Genomic DNA, 19,886 nt, shown 5'->3' with positions numbered 1-19,886 from the left:
TCTTCGTCCTGAATCCAATGGACGGCTTGTATTTCTCAAAACAATAGTGAAGTGGGCCCCACCATCGTCACAGCGTCAATGACGCTACTTTGTTTCGCGGTCCGGAAGAACCGGACGTTTCGAATCGTTCTGGCCCACTGGCGATGATCAGATGTCAGATCTTAACCGCCCATCATGCAGAGGGGCTCACTTTAGCCAAAACCATGTTGTCTTTATGCACTCATACATGCGCAGGTGCTGGTTTCAATGGTCACAAACGGACTGCCTTACAACTATTGCAGCTGATCTCTTTCGTGGGTCACGCTGAATCTGATCCAAAATCGACCATCTCCGGTCGAAATTTCGAAGAGAATCTGGTGAACGGAGTGGATCTCCTGTCTGAATTCAAGAATGGGCCCCACTGAAAAACAACGTAAGAAATCTTTTCCTGCTACGATTCGGACTGCGAAGAAAGGACGGTTCCAACTCCAGTAACGTGCGTAAGGAGCTTCCGCTCTCTCCGAGCTGACGTCCTTTTGGCCTATAAAAGAAAGAAAAAGTGAAAAGAGTGGGGGCTCCTTTGGCTAGATCTGGGCTGGACGTGAAGTATTCAAGGAGGGGAATCGGTGGTGGCTTGGATGATTGCAAGGGAGAGAGAGAGAGAGAAGATTGAGAGTTCGTTATTTCTTTCTTTTATTATTTCACTTTGTTTATTTTATTTTTAAGAGATCTAGCCATCCATGTCTGGCTAAACCTCTTAGCTAGGGCTAAGAGGTGAAGCTTGTAGCGTGATGGGGCGATTTTTCATTTTGGATTCATGTTTATGAACTGACGTTTGATTCTAGTTGATTAATGAGAATGCTTTCAGTTTTTAATATTTTGTTGTGACTGAAATTACAATAGATCTGCAATGACTTTGAATATTTCTTCCTCCTTTTGATGTTTATAACGTCAGGAAGCCCTGTTGGTCCCCATCGTCTCATGGGCATGGTCGGATGACGGTACCCTTCCTAACCTTCAGGCATTGTTGATTGGTTGGTAATTAGTTTAATTCTATTGTTTTTCTTGTCTCCTGGGCATGGTTTGGTGATGGAATCCATTCTAATTCAGATACCTTTCATCTCGTGAAAACTAGATCAAATAAGTTCAGTTTAATTTCCATGATTCTTGATGCAGGCATAAGATCTCCCTGATCTCTACAAGTAGATCCTCTGAATCCCTAGTTTCCTTCCTCTGAATTCCTTAAGTTTTAAATTAATCTCTCACCATTATTCATCACTTTATAGTGGATTTACATTTCATCTTAGGCTAGTCCTATTTCTAGTTAGTTTTAGGTAACGTACAGGTATCAGTCCCTTAGGATTCGACCTCGGTCTCACCGAGTTTATTACTACATCACAACCCTATACTTGTGGAGTGAACAAGTTTTTGGCGCCGTTGCCGGGGATTGACGGTTATGATTCTTTGAAATTAATTAGTTTTAGAATTAGTTTGAGATTAGGATTTTACTAACTTTAGTTTTAGATTTTTATTTCTATTTGATTTTTAGAACTAACTTGTTTCCTGTTTTGTAGGATCCTAACATAAACTTCTAAATTGGTAATCCTTTTCTAATTCCTCTACTTTTTCTATTTTTAGAATTAGGGTTTAAATTTTAAAAAATTTTAATTCTAGTATTTTTCTATTTTTAGGAAGTAGTTTATTTTTAGAAACTTTCCTCTTTTGTTTTTAGAAATTAGGTTAGTTATTTCCCTTTTTAGAAATTTTTTCTAATTTTAGAAACTAATTCATCTTTCTTTTATTTTAAAAACTTTATAATTTTAACTCTTTTAGAATCTAACTTTGTTTCCTAATTTACTTTTAGAAATTTTCTACTTGTGGAATTTTTGTTTAGAAACTAACTTTCCTATTGTGTAGGCCTCTAAGGTAGAAATTTCTAATTCGGTAAGCTTTCTCTTTACTGTCTATTTTTCAGTTCTCTTTTAGTAATTTACTTTCTACTTTAGGACTTTCTTCTTTTAGAAATTAGTTTACTTCTATCTTTCTTTTTAAGGATTCTCTAATTCTAGACATTCTCTTTAGAAACTGACTTGTTTGTTTTCTTTTGCAGGTCTTTAACTTAGGAACTTCAATTTGGTAATTGCTTTCCAACTCTCTCTTTCTTTCTAGATTTTCTTTTCCTTTCTTAGGATTAGGTTTCGAATTTGATTGAGGGCTGCGAGTGTTTCATACCCAAGTGGGCCAGTGACAACACTCGACGTCTCTTGACTGAAGGAGGATTGGTTGAGGGGTTGACTATCAATCATAGGATTAGACACCACTCGAAATCCCCTGAGTTAATTGAAGTTATGGCTGAAGACCAACCTCCTCTACTTCCACCCAGGGTGGAGGATACCCAAGATGAGAATGAGGTGCATTAGGCACCCTCACCTCGTACTTTACGAGATTATCTACAACCGGCGGGAGTGAGTACGCCCTCATGCATGATTTTCCATGAAAACACAGGACAAATGGACATCAAGCCAGGAGTTATCCAACTCCTTCCCAAATTCCATGGACTTGAATCAGAAAGTCCATATTTACATTTGAATGAGTTCGATGAGATTATAGCTACATTATATTTTCCTAATGTATTTGAGGATACAATCAGGCTGAAACTCTTTCCTTTTTCCTTAAAAGAGAAGGCTAAGACGTGGTTACATTCACTGCGTCCTAGATCCATTGGCACATGGAACGACATGCAGAGGGAATTCATAAAAAAATTCTTCCCACATCATAAAACGATTACCCTCAGAAAAGAAATCATGAACTTTGCCCAAAAGGAAGATGAAACATTCTTCCAATGTTGGGAAAGGTTCAAAGATTTGGTCAGTTCATGCCCACAACACGGATTTGAAACGTGGCGCATTACAAATTTCTTTTACGATGGACTGACACCTTCCATGCTCCAAATGGTCGAGACAATGTGTAATGGAGAGTTCATTAATAAAGATGTCGACGAGGTATGGGACTACCTCGACAGTCTGACTGAAAAAACACAATCTTGGGACTATTACCCAAAATCAAACACCACATCTAGACCAACTCAATCTAAGGAGAAAGGCGGAATGTATCTCCTGAAAGAAGAAGATGATCTCAAGTATAAAGTGAATAATCTCATAAGAAAAATTGAGGCCATGGAAGGAAGAAGGATAAGGTCAATGAAATTGTTTGTGGCATCTGTGATTGCAACATTCACACAACTGAAAATTGTCCTACAATACCTGCCTTCGAGGAGTGTTGAATGAACAAGCCAATGCCGTAAACAACTATCAAAGACCTTTTACTGGACCTAACTCCAATACTTATAATCCTGGTTGGAAAAATCATCCAAACTTTAGTTGGAGGAATGGACAAACACCTACCCCTTAAGGTTTCTTCAATCAAAATCCAAATCAAGTGAAACCTCAAGAGGAACCGGTTCAAAATTCCATACAAGAGCTGGCTCAGGCAATGCGGAGAATTACAGATTTTATGCAAAAGATAGATTCTCGTATGACGGTTATAGAAAAGGGGATGCTTCCTGCACAACCTCTCCCCAATCCTAAACCGCAGTACGAGATTAGTGATCCCAGCTCTTCAAATCAGATGGGGCATGCTAAATCCATCACCACTCTTAGGAGTGAAAAGATCATTGATAAAACTCTTCCGGTTAGGCCCGAAGAGCCTCAAGAACCAGAAGAGGACAACAATGATGGATCTAGTGATGCCCCATAAAAATTAGAACCGAAACTTCTAGAGAAACCAGTTACTCCGTTCCCCCAACGGTTGGTTGCACCAAAACGTCTTTCTAACTCTCAGGATATTCTGGAGGTGTTGAAACAAGTGAAAGTTAACATTCCTCTACTTGATGTCGTGAAACAGATTCCTTCATATCCCAAATTTCTGAAAGACTTATGCACGACCAAAGGACGGCAAAGTATTCAAAAGAAAATCTTCTTGACTGAGAAAATGAGTGCCATCTTGAAGCAAGACGTGCCGCAGAAATTCAAGGATCCCGGTAGCCCAACTATATCATGTGTAATCGGGAACCATCGAATTGATCACGCACTTCTTGACTTAGGAGCGAGCGTAAATCTGATTCCCTACTTAGTATACAAACAGTTAGATTTGGGTGAGATAAAACCCACCCTGACCACACTACAACTTGCTGATCGCTCTGTTCGTATACCAAGAGGGATAATTGAGGATGTGTTAGTCTAGGTCGATAGATTTTACTACCCTGTAGATTTTATCATCCTGGACACCGAACCCATCAATAACATGAGCACTCAGATTCCCGTCATTCTTAGTCGCCCATTCCTTGCCACGTCAAATGCAATTATCAATTGTAGGAATGGTGTCATGACTATGTCTTTTGAAAATTTGACATTGGAGTCAAACATCTTTTTCAATAACGGTAGCAACTCAGAGGATGATGACGATTTCCACGACACTAACATGATTGACTCTTTCGTGGAAGATACGACACCTCTGACCTTATCCTCTGACCATCTAGAGACGTGCCTGGCCCACTCCCATGATTTTGATGATGACATGATTAGGGAGACGTGCGCCTTGCTTGATACTACACCGGTACTTGAAGTTAACCGGTGGAGGCCATAATTTGAAGAATTGCCACAAACCGATGTAGTGCCTCTACCGTCTAACCTTAAGCCGCCAAAGCTTGACCTAAAACCTTTACTCTCTGATTTGAAATATGGTTATTTAGGTCAAGATGAGACATACCCGGTGGTGATCTCTGCCCACCTGGAGAAAGAACAGGAGAGTATGCTCATCTCTACTCTCATTGAGCATAAAGGAACCCTGTGATGGACGATAGCGGACCTTAAGGGAATCGATCCCTCAATTTGTACTCACCGCATATATCTTGAGGATAATGCTCTACTCGGCAACCACAACGTAGATTAAATCCAAACATGAATGAAGTGGTTAAGGCCGAGGTTCTTAAACTATTGGACGTGGGTATCATATACCCTATATCTGATAGTCAATGGGTGAGTCCAAGTCAAGTGATCCCTAAGAAGTCCGGAATCACCATTGTAGCCAATGCTAATAATGAACTCGTGCCAACTAGAGTCACTACTGGTTGGAGAATGTGCATTGACTACAGGAAGTTGAATACCGTCATGAGGAAAGACCACTTTTCTTTACCATTCATTGATCAGATCCTGGAAAGGTTAGCTGGTCATTCCTATTACAGTTTCCTTGACGGGTATTCGGGCTACAACCAGATAGAGATAACCCCTGAAGACCAGGAAAAGACCACATTTACATGTCCCTACGGCACCTTTGCCTACCGAAGGATGCCATTCAGACTATGTAATGCCCCTGCCACCTTTCAGCGATGTATGCTTAGTATCTTTTCTGATATGGTGGGGCAATATCTAGAGGTCTTCATGGATGATTTCTCTGTTTACGGTCCATCTTTCAGCAAGTGCTTGGAAAGTCTTAAATGTGTGCTGAAAAGATGTGAAGAAAAGAACTTGGTACTTAATTGGGAGAAGTGCCATTTCATGGTTCATAAGGGAATTGTCCTTGGGCATATCATCTCGTCCAAGGAAATCGAGGTAGATAAGGCAAAAATCGATCTTATCTCTAACCTACCTCCACCCAAGAATATCAGAGACGTGCGATCCTTCTTAGGACACGCAGGATTTTATAGGCGATTCATAAAGGACTTTAGTCTCCTCTCTCGTCCTTTATGTAATCTTCTTCAAAAGGATACTCCGTACGAGTGGACTGAGCAATGCCAGGAAGCTTTCACCAAACTTAAGGGCACGTTAACCACTGCACCTATCATGCAGCCACCCGACTGGAGCCTTCCTTTTGAGCTTATGTGTGACGCTTCTGATCATGCTCTTGGAGCGGTTTTAGGCCAGAGAAAAGATAAGAGACCCTACGTCATCTATTACGCGAGTAGGACTTTAAATCTGGCCCAAGTGAACTACTCAACTACGGAAAAGGAACTCTTAGCCGTAGTGTTCGCCTTAGACAAATTTAGGTCCTACCTGATCGGATCTAAGATCATTATCTATACAGATCATGCGGCATTGAAATATCTTCTTTCTAAGATTGATTCTAAGCCCCGCCTGATAAGATGGATCCTTCTACTCCAAGAATTTGATTTGAAAATTAAAGATAAAAAGGGAGTAGAAAACGTTGTGGCCGATCACCTTTCTCGCCTTAATACCTCTGATTCCCTTGAGACGACCCATATTAATGACATGTTCCCTGATGAACAATTGTTCAGAGTCTCTCATTCACCTTGGTTTGCTGATATTGCTAATTATCTTGCTACATGTGCCATACCGACACAGTGGACTGCGCAAGATAAGAAGAAATTCTTCACTGAGGTGCGCAACTTTTTCTGGGATGATCCTTATTTATTTAAATATTACCCAGACTAAATCGTAAGGAGATGTGTACCAGATGATGAGCATCAGAGCGTCATCTCCTTCTGTCACTCACAGGCCTGTGGTGGTCACTTTTCTGTTAAAAAGACCACGACCAAGATTCTGCAGTGTGGCTTTTACTGGCCCACTATGTTTAGGGACACTCATGAGTTTTGCAAAGCTTGTAAGCGTTGTCAGAAATTTGGAGCATTGTCCCATCGAAATATGATGCCTTTGAATCCCATCCTTATCATTGAAGTATTTGATTGCTGGGGCATCGATTTCATTGGACCATTCCCCCAATCGTTTGGAAATCTGTATATTTTGCTCGCCGTGGATTATGTCACTAAATGGGTCGAAGCGATTTCGTGTCGAACTAATGACCATCACACGGTCATTAAATTCCTAAAAAAAAACATCCTTTCTCGATTCAGAATGGCTCGAGCCATCATTAGTGATGGGGGCTCACACTTTTGTAATAAACCATTTGAGAGCTTAATGAAGAAATACGGTATCTCTCATAAGGTGAGCACCCTGTACCACCCACAGACAAGTGGGCAAGCTGAGATTTCTAATAGGGAAATTAAACATATTTTGGAGAAAACGGTTAACCCTGATTGTAAGGATTAGTCAATCCGATTGACCGATGCCTTATGGGCATACCGTACTACCTTTAAAACCCCTATTGGAATGTCTCCCTTTAGACTTATCTATGAGAAAGCTTGTCACTTGCCTGTGGAGCTGGAACATAAAGTGTACTGGGCGATCAAAAATCTTAATTTCAATCTGGACAGCGCTGGCTCGCTATGCAAACTTTAATTGAATGAACTTGAGGAAATTCATAACGATGCGTACGATAATTCGAGAATTTACAAGGACAAGATGAAAGCATTTCATGACCAACACATTTTGCGAAAATCATTCACGCCTAGTCAGAAGGTCCTTTTCTACAATTCTCGATTACATCTCTTTTCGGGTAAGTTTCGATCTCGTTGGACCGGCCCTTACATTGTTGTTACTGTTTTTCCTCATGGTGCCATTGAGATAAGAGATCCCGACAATGACAAGGAGTTTAAAGTCAATGGACATCGATTGAAACCATTTGTCGAGAAATTTAATTCAGAGGACATGTCCATGCCCCTGACTGCTCCTGTTTACCAGGATTGTTCTCCTAGTCTGATGGAGGTATATGTAGGTTTATCGCTTTCATAGGACTAGGGTAGTTGCTTTATTTGTCTGGCTGAAGACGGTAAACTTAGCGCTCCTGGGAGGTAACCCAACTCTTCATTTCATTTCGTTTTCATCATTAGTTAGTTCAATGTTTGTGGGTAACATTACTACAAACCCTCACGAGACTACAACTCGTCCACTAGGGGCAACCTAGGGGTTTAAAGGCTTATTGCATATGCTAAATGCAATCGAGAGCACCTGCGAAAGTGGTATAGGTAGGATTTTATTTTTGTTATTTTACTTCTGTTGGTTTCTCTCTTGTGCTGACCCGCTCTTACGTAGATATCTTTGGAAAGCCTCTTGATTCTTTCATCTAGGTACTATCTTTCCATCACTCCTCTTATATTTTCGTTGTCCCATGTGCATTGCATGCCTATTTCTTTTACACTGAGGACAATGTAGATCTTAGGTTGGGGGTGGGAGATTAGGTTTCCTAATCAGTGTTTTCTTACTCTTGAGCGAAAATTGTCAAAATTGTGAAAATTTTAAAATTTTCTGGAATTTCGTATGAATTCAAAGTCATTTTGATGGCCATCTGGGACACTTGAAATTGCAATATACATGATGTTGGTAATTTATGACCCTTGGATTCAGTTATCTGTTAGATTTTACAGCTAAGTTTGAATTGTTAATCCATTATTAGAAGTTGTAAACATTGATTGAGTCATGAATTCACAGGACACATCTCGCTTGCACATTAAGGTTTCAGTCCAATATTGAATTATAACATTGATGATCATTAAGCATGGAAGGAACTAACCTGGGGAATTGTCCATCTTGTTCAATATATAAAAAAAAAAAAAAAGAAGAAGTAGAATGAATGAATGAAAGAAAGAAAAAGAATACCCAGCTAAAAAAAAATAGTTGTAATCAAGAAAGGGTTGGGTGTACGATCTTTAACATAGGTTTGTTCCTTATAGGTGTGGACGCGATTCCTTGTCCCCTCGATGGAAAAATCAAAAGCTGGAAGAATGAAAAAAAAAGAAAAAAAAAGAATTGTATGGCCATTTCTAGTTTAGGTTTAGTTGTCTTGAATACTCATTCGATCATCAATGTATCATAGAAATTTGACAATTGGATCCCTTAATGATGGTAAGCCGTGATTACACGATACACCCATGGAACTCAACGTTTAGAATTTTTCTGATTGTTGGATTAATTCTTTGATCTTGGTTATGAAATCTACAGAGTGCTTGAGTATAGGGAATGTAAAACCCAACATTCATGAATCTTAGACTTCTAGTATCTTGATTGTTTAAAAAAAAATAATAATAAATAAAAAATCAGTTAAGTTTTTAGAGATTGTCCTATAACTCTCAACTTATTTTCCACATGCTTTGCTTGGGACTAGCAAAATGCTGGTTGGGGGTTGTGTTGAGGGTTAAAAATTGCATATTAGACCCAGTTATTGCCTGCATTTATAAACATGATACTATTTAACAAACTATTTTAATCGTTTTTGTGTTGCAAGGTGACTTTAGGAGCTTGGGCTGAAAAAGGATGCTGAAAGCATGGAATTAACGCTCAGAATGCACCAAGGCAAGGGATGGACCCCAGGGGACCAAGATCAATGGATTTACATGCCAGAGATCCGAGAAAACTTAGAAACTGAAGCTCAAGTAGCCCAAAAATCAGCCAGAATGCAAGATCACAGAGTTCCCACCATCTGGTCGACTTGAAACTTTACACAGGGCCCGAAGAATATAAATTAACCATACACATAAAATTTGAACCCTCGGATCCATATGGAAGTGGCCCAACGGCTAGATCAGCCCCTAAAATCATGATTTGGGGCCCGCCTGAAATTTGGATACGCTTTAATTTCATTGTCATCGCCTTAAATTGGTTGAGGAAAAGTATGGACGGTACGGATTCCTTACGAACATCACAGTGAACCCCACATGAGGGTGTGCGTGCATTCAGTGCATGCACTCGCGAGCCGCACCGGACCAGAGAATCCGGTCAACATGCGCTGACCCGACCATTACGGCACAAATAGCGTCCTCCTCTGCGGACGTTGATCTAGTGCAGTGGGCCCCACTCGCTCCCCAGAACACTGATCCTGACCATACACTCGAACTCCATGGTCCATATTACCAAGCCCTAGGTGACAAAATTCCAAGAAACAGTACGGATGGGTTCCTGGCAGTTCAAACGGAAGATGGACGGTGGACTGAACCGGCTTGTGGGCCACACCAAAATCAATCTAAAAGTAGTGCTTCCCACCTGGTTTTTCGAGTAGAACGCAGTGGACGGCTTGGATTTTCTAAAAAGACAGTAAAGTGGGGCCCACCATCGCCACAGCGTCAATGACGCTAATCTGTTTTCGCAACCGGAAGCCGTTCGGTTTTTGCGGCGGATGATCAGATGTCTGATCTTAACCGCCCATCATGCAAAGGGGCTTGCTTTAGCCAAACCCATGTTGTCTTTATGCACTCATACATGCGTAGGTGCTGGTTTCAATGGTCACAAACGGACTGCCTTACAACTGTTGCAGCTGATCTCTTCCATGGGTCACGCAAAATTTGATCCAAAACCGACCATCTCCGGTTGAAATTTCGAGGAGAATCTGGTGAACGGAGTGGATCTCCTGTCTGAATTCAAGAATGGGCCCCACCGGAAAAACAACGTAAGAAATCTATTCCTGCTACGATTCGGACTGCGAAGAAAGGACGGTTCCAACTCCAGCAACGTGCATAAGGAGCTTCCGCTCTCTCTGAGCTGACATCCTTTTGGCCTATAAAAGAAAGAAAAAGAGAAAAGAGTGGGGGCTCCTTTGGCTAGATCTGGGCTGGACATGAAGTATTCAAGGAGAGGAATCGGTGGTGGCTTGGATGATTGCAAGGGAGAGAGAGAGAGAGAAGATTGAGAGTTCGTTATTTCTTTCTTTTATTATTTCACTTTGTTTATTTTATTTTTAAGAGATCTAGCCTTCCATGTCTAGCTAAACCTCTTAGCTAGGGCTAAGAGGTGAAGCTTGTAGTGTGATGGGGCGATTTTTCGTTTTGGATTCATGTTTATGAACTGACGTTTGATTCTAGTTGATTAATGGGAATGCTTTCAGTTTTTAATGTTTTGTTGTGACTGAAATTATAATAGATCTGCGATGGCTTTGAGTATTTCTTCCTCCTTTTGATGTTTATAACGTTAGGAAGCCCTGTTGTTCACCATCGTCTCATGGGCATGGTCGGATGACGGTACCCTTCCTAACCTTCAGGCATTGTTGATTGGTTGGTAATTAGTTTAATTCTATTGTTTGCCTTGTCTCCTGGGCATGGTTTGGTGATGGAATCCATTCTAATTCAGATACCTTTCATCTCGTGAAAACTAGATCAAATAAGTTCAGTTTAATTTCTATGATTCTTGATGCAGGCATAAGATCTCCCTGATCTCTACAAGTGGATCCTCTGAATCCCTAGCTTCCTTCCTTTGAATTCCTTAAGTTTTAAATTAATCTCTCACCATTATTCATCACTTTATATTGGATTTAGATTTCATCTTAGGCTAGTCCTATTTCTAGTTAGTTTCAGGTAACGTACAGGTATCAGTCCCTTAGGATTCGACCTCGGTCTCACCGAGTTTATTACTACATCACAACCCTATACTTGGGCAGTGGACAGGGACGCACTGTTGTGACGTCAGCAAGGTCTGTTGGGCCCAGCTTATGTATGTGTTTTATATATACACCATCCATCCATTGCAGTAGATTCAAATCTTAAGTGGAAACCACCATCTGACGAGCAGCACCTAGTTGCTGTTTTGCAATTAGCAAGTTCGGTGGGTCTGGATCATGAGGTGTGTTTCATATCCACACGTGTATGGGATCGATCATGAGGTATGTTTTATATCCACACCATTCATCATGTGTGGACCCCAGCCACAGTGTATGGATTTTAAATCCTCACCATCCATCCTAGGCATCCAGACTCTCTCTCTCTCTCTCTATATATATATATATATAAAGAGAGAGAGAGGATTGGAGTGGGTGGCCCACCACGTGGGACCCACCCTGGTGTATATGTATTGTATATATAATATAATGTATAATATTATATAATATAAAGAGAGAGAGGATTGGAGTGGGTGGTCCACCACGTGGGACCCACCCTGGTGTATGTAATGTATATCTACTCCGTCCATCCATTTGACGGTCTGGATGTGGATCTGATCCACCATATGATTGTATGTGTTTTATTCATCCATCCATTTAGACGATGGCAGATGGGACCCGCTGCTGATGGATGTGTTTCATCCAATCAGTGGGCTGACCTTATAGCTTGTGATTAAAAAAATGAGGCAGATCTAGTTATCAAGTGGACCACACTACAGAAACAGTGGGATTGATCGTCTAACATTGAAACCCCTTTGGGTTATTGAAGTTTTGAACCAATATGATATTTGTTTTTCCTCTTAGTTCAGGTCTTTGTGACCTTATGAACAGACTGGATGAAAAAATAAACGTTATGGTGGGTCCAACGGAGTTTTAACAGTTGAAATCACTATAACCACTGTTATTTATGGTATGGTCCAGATGATCTTTTGATATGATCTATTTTTAGATAATATTTTAAATGATTTCTAAAAATAGATGAATGTTGTAGATGGTGCAGCACATTGTGATGTGTTTGGGGCCCATGGGTCGAGACCCATTGTGATGTATTTGGGGCTCATGGGTTGAGGCCCATTGTGATATATGTAGGGCCCATGGGTTAAGTCTCATTGTGATGTATTTAGGGCCCATGGGTAGACGTCTATTGTGATATATTTAGGGCCCATGGGTTAAGGTCCATTGTGATGTATTTGGAGCCCATGGGTAGAGGCCCATTGTGATATATTTAAGGCCTATGGGATGTGGCCCTTTATGATGTGCATTAAGCCCATATCAGAGGCACATTGTGATGTATATGTGGCCCATACGATGCGACCCACCTGATGTATTCGGGGCCCATGGGTTGAGGCCTATTGTGATACATTTACGTCCCATGGGTTAAGGCCCATTATGATCTAATTGGGGCCCATGGATTAAGGCCCATTGTGATGTATTTGGGGCCCATGGGTTAAGCCCCATTATGATGTATTTGGAGCCCATAGGTAGAGAGGCCCATTGTGATATATTTAAGGCCCATGGGATGTGGCCCTTTGCGATGTATATTAGGCCCATGTCAGAGGCCTATTGTGATGTATATGTGGCCCATATGATGCGGCCCACCTAATATATAAGAGGCCCCCTGATGTATAAGAGGCCCATGGATGTGACCTACCGTGATGTGTATTAGGCCCTTGTGTGAGGTCATGGGCCCACTATATGTTCAGCCCTATGTGGGCCACTCCTTTGGAGCAATGTTGGTTAAATGTCCACATTGATATGCAATGATGGTTAAATGTCCATATTGTGACCTTCCCTTAGGCCCTTTATCGGGGTCGATTATTGATGTTGATTATTGGCGCCGGTTACCGATACCGATTATGAGTATGTGACTGCATAACATCATTATACATGCTCATATGCATCATCTACATCTTTGTGTGATTGTGATATGACCACCGTACACCTTAACGACATCAGGGCTATGGTCTCCACAGGTATGTCGTGGATGGCCAGATGGGACATCGAAAATGTTTGGTTCGAGTATCTGGGCACTTTGGATGTCCGTGGGTGAAAGTCCCTAAACCTCTGAGGCCAAGAGATGCCCTAACGTCTAGACCGAGTGGATACATAAGCGCCAGAGTGCCGAATACTAGTAGGCCGCGTCTTCCACTGTGTCATGGTCAGTTGGGAGGGGGTTTGGCATTATCTGCCCGAGTGAGGAGGCTGTAAGCTAGGCTGAGTTTAACCAGCTCCCAAATGGGTTCGCTATCGACAAGCCGGGTAGGCATTGGTATACTGGTGGCAATGAGTAGTGAGGTCTTTTCCATTCACTGGGCTATGCAGCCGGCCGAAGTAGTAGCCAGCTTGGAGTGTACTAGACCCCGGTGATGATCCCAGAGATGTACAATACTGATTTGTGGACTGATTGAGTAGAAATTGTATACTTAGCATTATACTCATTTATTCATTTATTCATACACTATCCACTTGGGGTGGTGGTGCGCAATTAATTGTTGTGTACCTTCACAGTGGCCAGGATTTCTGTTGGGGCGCACGACCGACCTTAGATCAGAAGTTTACCACATTGAGTCTATCTATCCAAATTTATCTATATGACTAATTTGGATATAAGTCCCTTGTGATGGACCCCATAGCCTACGATACTACGTATTATCATCCTGACTTCACACTCCAGCTTGGTTATTTCATTCGCACTGCATATTGGATTACCTCCGTAGCATATGACATTTTGGGTTGCTATGTTTTGCATTTATATGACCTAAATGAGGCTTATGGTATTTGTAGCTCTTCCGAAGTGCATATTGTATTGCATCTTTGGAGTGTGATATTTGGTTCATTATGTTTCCGCATTACATAGTCTACTTACATTACTTTTTCAGTATATGACATTGGCTTGCTATGTCTTTTCATCACATATCCTGGATGAGGTTGATGATATTTTTGTCGACTTGTCAGTATTTCTACTTACTCTGGTATTGTATAGTTCGTGGACTTACCAGTATTTTCATTTACTCTGATATTACATTCTGAGCACGAATATATTGCTCACACACTTACACCACCCTCTAAGCTTTCTATAAGCTTATGCATGATAGATGCGTGCAGGTGACGTTAGGTTGCAATTGAGCTGAGGCAGGAGCGTGCGGTTGAGCTTCTGGAGTTTTATTTGATATTTATATATTGTATTTCCCTTTCAGCATTGTATTCAAATGTTTATATCAGTGGATATGTGATGATGATGTTGCCTTTGTGATTTAGGTAAACTTGTGGTTATGCTTCTTACGAGATAAATATACGTTAAAAAATCCTCCTTGTAGGATCCTAGGATCGGAATCTGGCTGTAACGCCCTGAAATTCGGGGGTCGAGCATAACTCAGCTCTCAAGTTCCAAAACATCACTTATGCAACATATTGAATGATGGATGTATGTTTTCTGTATTAGTGCATAAAATATGGAATAGATTAAGCCAAAGTGCAGATATAATTCAGGGATAAGTGAAGAAAGCAAGCGGAAGACTTAAAGAAATATATGTGTGTACATGTGCGAATCTCTGAAATACATACACATACCAGGTCGTAATGTAAGTGTTGCTATCAAAATTACAAGTATCAAATTACATCATTTAATTTTCAAAAGAAATCCCATCATCCCGCGCATCAGAACAAGGCTCACTAGAACCCGTCTAAAAACTGCATAAAAGAGAAAGCAGCCTCATCATCATCGATCTCCCGCTCTGCCTCAGAGGTCGCTTCAACATCTGCAACATCAGCAACTAAGACAGAGTCTGGTGGGTGTTTAACACCGCCCCAGAACGTGGGAGTGAGTGATCAACTCAGTGGAACATTAAAGCACAAGCTAACATGTTATCAATTCAATCAAGCAGTAATGATAAAGCGGAACAATTAAACATGTCCTAAATACTCTTATTAATGCAAGGATGTATGCAGAATGATGCGTGCCCTCACGCGTACACCCTCAGCGTCTTCATCTTACGTTACGCATGACATCGCCTCAAAGTGCGCCACGTCTACAAAGCACATGCAAATGTGGTGCATGAATATGATTACCAAGTTGTTATTAGTCAGTTTCATACAGCAGGATTGGGAAGCTAAGGTACCCTCCTCATATCACCATCCAAACAGTGATCCATTCTAAGGTCGTCAGTCCTAGGCATCTCATACGATCATATGGTTTGAGGTCGTTGTAAAGGGCTCGTCACCAATCAATGCAGGCCTATCATACTTTCGTTACTACAATAAGGCTCGTCACCTCAATGCGGTATCCAGGCATGCTCGAGGTCACTACAAAGGGCTCGTCACCAATCAATGTAGGCCGACAGCACGAATATAGTGTCCCATACCACCATAATCGGCTCACGAGTTTGGTTGCTCGCTGGTCACTACGGGGAGGCTCGTCACCCCAGCGTAGGCCAACAGCTCGACCACGGTATCCCATACCACCATGTCCGGCTCATGAGTCTTAGCGGATCAAGGTACAACGGTTTACAGGATTTCATTGGTAAGTTCGGTACCCTAGATTCAAACAGTAGCGTCCATACATGGTGAACATACATCAGACAATCGGGTTACTTAACGAACTCGACTAGCATGAGCGAACGTTGGGTTGAATGACATAGAGTGCGCAAACACTCCGCGTGGCCAAACCACTACCGACAACTCTAATACGACTCGGGTTCATCTAATCCCGTCCTTCGTGGCGAAAGAAGCCTCAGCCATAATCTCAAGGCCGATTACCGATTTCCTGGACTATTCATAGTCCCAAACACATTCCACTATAACAGATATTGATATCAGAAATTTAGAATAGTAATGGAACAACAACTCATAACATGTGGTATGTAAGCATTTGAAGAATATCAACTTAACATGGATTTAAGCATAAGTAAGACTTGAAATTAAACAACAAGGAATGTAACTTGCATGAAGGAAATCATACACACTAGTGGGAGAGTTGAGAATCGCTTCTCAACACCCATACTAGGTTGATATATCACACTTTAGATCATTCAGACATTTCTACAAATACTTAGAATACATAATACAACATACATGACGTATGTTGAAATACACGCATTTGGACAATTCCTTTTGCCAAGGAGGTGTCACACATACATCTAGCATACATACACGACAAATAATCATGGCAAACACAGGTTCATATTTTATACGTATACGGTACTTTATACATACACGTAGAATACACAAATCTCAATATATCACATGCATATCAGGAATGCAAAATAAACATAGTATTTGGCATGTGAAATCTCATCCTTAACAAGAATAAACCATTCACTAGCATTGAAAGCCTTGAAAACCATAACCTATACGATTAAAGTCCACACCTTAATCCAGAAAAGAGCACCGAACTAATTTTAGAAATGAGCTACAATATCACAAAGACTATTCTAAGCTCTAACACATATTAGGGTTAGGTTAACTTACCCAAAGATGAACTTAGAATCGTCGGAATAACGATTCTAAAGTGAAGGTTTAAGGATGAAGAAGAACAGGAAAGAATCTAAGATGATTCACCAACTTCTCTCTCACTTACTCTCTCTTTCTCTCTCTCTTTCTTAGCTAGGGTTAGGAAATTCGTATGGAAAAGAGAGCTAGGGTTTTAAGGTCGATAAATAGGCCTAACATTGATGAAAAAACCCCAGGGCCAAGGTATACTTACGGTATAACCAAAACCGGCCTCTCACGATCCAATGAAGCACTTTCGGTAGGCCTATTACCACGAAAGGTCAGACTTAAGCTCACTGACCCTGGATCAAGGTCAAGCTGAGTTTTCGTATCGACCGGATCTTTAGATCAGCCGTGGCGGACCACACCCAATTCAACGATCACCGAATCTCGATCAGGTCCATAAGCACAAGGACATGCCTGGGCCACCTTCCCTGATCAGAGGGTGAAATTGGGTCAGAATCCAACGGTCAGATTGCTTAAAATCGTCGCGCAAACGACACGACTCAGATTTCATAAAATCTTATTAAATTTCCAACCGTTCTCACACTCTTCACTCCGAACTCAATCAAATCGACCCAGAACATCTTCTGGACTTAATTTTTGAGGTGATGGTCAAGTCCAACATGGTGACCGCAACAGCCTAAGATCATCACTATCGGACTTTCGACGCGTGGTCCAGGTCCGATCCAGAACTTCTAAAAATTCTCCAGAACAACTGGATTTAGCGATGAATCCCAGATTTCAGAGTAACCTAGCGCTAATGATTCTACAGGTTTAGAGTCATGCAGATCCAATTTAAAGTGATTGACGCAAATTTCACAAGCAATTGAGTTTAGCGCTAATTACCCTAAAAAGCTACTAAGGAAAATAGAGGTAGTACTCAGGTCTTGGCACAAAATTTTCAGGGTCATTACACTGGCGTATGGGTGTTGGGAGCCGAGAATAGGGTACTACGGAGGCTGTCGGTACCGGATTCGGCGATCGGAAATTCTGTGAACCCAATTTCCGGGCTTAGGGCATGACAGAAGTTAGTATCAGAGCATAACTTGGGAATACCTAAGGATAGCATCACATATCTGCTAATAGCTACCCTACACTCTATGATTGTAGAGAACCTATAATGATTAAATCTCTGAGTTCGAATAACTTAGAACTTTCTGATATAGCTCCCTACCGTTGAGATTGTAAGGCTGTATAGTATTCCATTTTTTATCATTTCTTATTCGGTATTCAAAGATTAGTGGGGTCATCGTAGTGCCGATGAGGCGTTTTGGGAGTAAGAGGTTGAGATTCGTGGGCATTGTCCCCATCTCTTAGGTGTTTGATGATTATCTCTATAGTGGTAGGATTTCTCTCCCTTTGTGATCTCTGTATTTGTTGTGTTGTGGTTTAGATTTTTAGGATAAAATTTTTATTAGGAGGGGAGAGCTATGAGACCCGTATCCTAATTCGTACTATTCCGTAGGCTTCTACGGTCCTCCTAGTCGAATTTCGGCAACTTGGAATGCGTAGATAGCATTTGCGCGTAACTCTGAGTCGTACCCTGTCAACCCAAGTCGGCTTAACTTGAGACTTGTACCCTATCGACCGCGCCATCGCTGCGGTTCTAATGCCGGGTCTCGCACGCCGAGACGATACCCAGGCCAAGAGATGTATGCTCGTGTTCGGTTCGAGGAAAAACACCGCGCATTTGCAAACCCAAGAGAGATTTCAAATCATGTCCCATCAATCCCATCAAATGTCAAGTATACATCACCTCACACCCCATCCCTAAGCAGCCCCTAAAGTCAACTCTCTCTCTCTCTTACACAACCCATACATGTCAAATACACCCATTACTAACTCACCCATCACTCACCATCCCTCTCTCCTTACATCACCTCTCTCTCTCTCATTCTCTTTTCACTTAAGCAACTCCCAAGAGAAGCCAACGTCCAAGGCATTTCCAAGCACCATGAGAGCAAGGTATGGCCCACTTCACTACCCCAAAATCCCTCATCTCAACCCTCCAACCTTCATCAACCTCCATCAAAGAGCAAGCCAAGGAGCCTAGGAGTCCAAGGAGCTAAAGAAGGAGGCCATTGGTGGGTGATCCACCATTGATTCTTGTTTTAAGGGCCCACTTGTTGTGAGACCCACTTGTTGTATGCATTGTATAAGGGAGGACCCAATAGTGGCGGGGTCCCTCCCCTTTACCGTCTCTCTCTCTCTCTCTCTCCCCTTCCCTCTCTTTGTGATGATGTGTGTTGCCCACCTGTAATATGGTATGATGATCCAGACCGTCCGATTGTAGGACCTACCTTGAGAAATGAATGGCATTTCAGTTGTTCATCCATGTGAGAGGTGAAACACGTTGGCTGGGTACCTCACACCAGTTATATAGCTGGTGTATTGACACCACCAAGCTATGCAGGACCCAATGTTGTGACATCAGCAAGGTCTGTGGGGCCTAGCTTATGTATGTGTTTTATATATACACCATCCATCCAATGCAACACATTTAAATCTTAGGTGGAAAACACCATCTGACGAGTAGCACCTAGCTGCTGTTGTGCAGTCAGCAAGTTCGGTGGGTCCAGAACATGAGGTGTGTTTCATATCCACACGTGTGTGGGACCGATCATGAGGTATGTTTTATATCCACACCATTCATCATGTGTGGACCCTAGCCACAGTGTATGGATTTTAAATCCTCACCATCCATCCTGGGCGTCCACACTACATTGATGCTGGATGATTAGTATATACATATATATATAGATATATATGTATATGTATATATATATATATATAAAGAGAGAGAGAGAGAGGATTGGAGAGGGAAGGCCACCACGTGGGACCCACCATGGTGTATATGTATTGTATATATGTAATATAATGTATAATATTATATAATATAAAGAGAGAGAGAGAGAGAGGATTGGAGTGGGTGGCCCACCACATGGGACCCACCCTGGTGTATGTATTGTATATCTACTCCGTCCATCCATTTGATCCAGACCATCAAACGGTCTGGATGTGGACGTGATCCACCAGATGATTGTATGTGTTTTATTCATCCGTCCATTTGGACAGTGGCAGATGGGACACGCTGCTGATTGATGTGTTCCATCCAAACCATCCATCCAATCAGTGGGATGGCC

General features: G+C 41.6%; 1 non-coding gene across 1 annotated transcript; it reads right to left on the bottom strand.

Annotated features, from left to right (window-relative positions):
- Nucleotides 1–2,765: 2,765 nt before the first annotated feature.
- LOC131244968 (small nucleolar RNA R71) lies at nucleotides 2,766–2,872 on the bottom strand. Its single transcript, XR_009170733.1, has one exon. It is a non-coding gene; the product is annotated as a small nucleolar RNA R71 (small nucleolar RNA).
- Nucleotides 2,873–19,886: the final 17,014 nt, after the last annotated feature.

This window comes from Magnolia sinica, chromosome 4 (assembly GCF_029962835.1).
Source record: "Magnolia sinica isolate HGM2019 chromosome 4, MsV1, whole genome shotgun sequence".
Taxonomy (NCBI): domain Eukaryota; kingdom Viridiplantae; phylum Streptophyta; class Magnoliopsida; order Magnoliales; family Magnoliaceae; genus Magnolia; species Magnolia sinica.
Note: the sequence above shows the minus strand (reverse complement) of the source record. Positions and strands in the feature narration are given on the sequence as shown.